Source organism: Pongo pygmaeus, chromosome X (genome assembly GCF_028885625.2).
Source record: "Pongo pygmaeus isolate AG05252 chromosome X, NHGRI_mPonPyg2-v2.0_pri, whole genome shotgun sequence".
In the NCBI taxonomy this organism is placed as follows: Eukaryota; Metazoa; Chordata; class Mammalia; order Primates; family Hominidae; genus Pongo; species Pongo pygmaeus.
In genome coordinates this window covers 106,588,139-106,590,092 of record NC_072396.2, presented here as the reverse complement: position 1 = coordinate 106,590,092, position 1,954 = coordinate 106,588,139, and the positions used below count along the sequence as shown (strand labels likewise).

The 1,954-nt window shown below is 49.6% G+C and overlaps 1 pseudogene; it reads left to right on the top strand.

The window, feature by feature from the left end:
• Positions 1–1,541, top strand: LOC129024155 (forkhead box protein N3-like; annotated as a pseudogene).
• Positions 1,542–1,954: the final 413 nt, after the last annotated feature.

The window sequence follows — 1,954 nt, the reverse complement described above, 5'->3', positions numbered from 1 at the left end:
ATGGGTCCCGTCATGCCTCCCAGTAAGATGCCAGAAAGCTCAGGAGTTAGTGTCTCCAGTGGACTGAGTCAGTGTTACTGGGGCAGCGGTTTCTCCAAGGCCCTTTAGGAAGACGATGACCTCGACTTTTCTCTGCCTGACATCCTATTGAAAGAGGGGACCATGGAAGATGAAGAGCTGACCAACCTGAGCTGGCTGCATGAGAGCAATAACTTGCTGAAGAGCTCTGGGGAGTCGATCCTCAAGAGTGTCAGCCCGGTCCAGGGCCTGGACGATGACAGCCCCCGTCCCCACCCACTCTGATATGCCCTACGATGCCAGGCAGAACCCCAACTGCAATCCCCCCTTACTCCTTTAGCTGCCTCATATTTATGGCCATCGAGGACTCTCCAACCAAGCGCCTGCCAGTGAAAGATATTTACAACTGGATCTTGAAACATTTTCCATATTTTGCAAATGCACCTACTGGGTGGAAATACTCAGTGAGACACAATTTGTCGTTGAATAAGGATTTTAAGAAAGTGGACAAAGAGAGGAGTCAGAGTATTGGGAAAGGATCGTTGTGGTGCATAGACCCAGAGTATAGACAAAATCTAACTCAGGCTTTGAAAAAGACACCTTATCACCCACACCCACACCCACACGTGTTCAATACACCTCCCACCTGTCCTCAGGCATATCAAAGCACATCAGGTCTACCCGTCTGGCCGGGCAGTACCTTCTTCAAGAGAAATGGAGCCCTTCTCCAAGATCCTGACATTGATGCTACCAGGGCCATGGGACTCCCCCTGAGATACAAGCAGGTTTTCCTCCAGGAGTGATACAAAACAGAGCGCGGGTCCTGAGCTGAGAGGACTGTTTCCTGGTGTGCGGCAGCTGCCGATCAGTCCCATTGAGATGACGGCCGCCATAATGTACGGCATCACCAGCTGCCGGATGCTGAGAGCTAGCCATCGTGTGGCTCCCCGGTGGTTAGCGAAGATCCCAAGGAGGATCACAACTGCAGCAATGCCAAATCCTCCAACGCCCGGAGCACCTTGCCCACCAGCGACTCCATCCCCTCCTCCTCCTTGGCCGACGACCACTGCAAGTTTGCCAGCAAGGAGAGCCAGGAGGGCAATAAGGGCAGCGAGGGGAGCTTCCGAAGCCACGAGAGCCACAGCGACAGGGAAGAGGACGACAGGAAACACAGCCAGAAGGAGCCCAAGGATGCTCTGGGGGACAGAGGGTACGAAACCCAGCACAAGAAACGCCAGAACTTTGCTAAGGCCAGGAAGGTCCCCAGCGACACACTGCCCCTCAAAAAGAGACGCACTGTAAAACACCCCCCCCCCCGCACCGCCCCCCACCAGGACGAAGACAAGGAGATTAAAGAAGCGGCGGGGTGGCTCCTGCACTTAGCAGAGATCCGATCCTGTTTGAATAACATCACCAATCGGACGGCAAAGGGGCAAAAAGAGCAAAACGAAATCACAAAAAAATTAAAAACAAGTCACTGATTTGTTTTGAACTTAAGGCCATTTGGTTTCAGCATGTCAGGAGATTTCTAATGATTTGTGGCAATATCAGCATTTTTTTTCTTTTTTCTTGTTTTGTTTTTGGTTTGGTTTTCTTTTTTTTTTCCTTTTTTTTTTTAATTCGCCCTCTCTTCTTTGTTTTGGACCCTTAAGAATTTTATTTTTAAAGGAGATTGAAGCCATATAACTCATTGACACTCAGCTGTTTTACAAAAGCTTTTCATTATCTGAAGACAAAACCAAAAAAGCTAAAATTACCATTGCTTCCTCAAGCTTGTCAGAAACCTGTGGCTGAGTCCGCAAGGAGGTCAACGTCAATGCTACCAGAACACACATTCAGCACCTAGAAGGCACGTGTGCAAAGTAATCATCATTCAGGCACAACCCTTAGGTTTACATGACTGTGTTCTGAGTTCCCCAGGCCCTCTCCTCCTTTT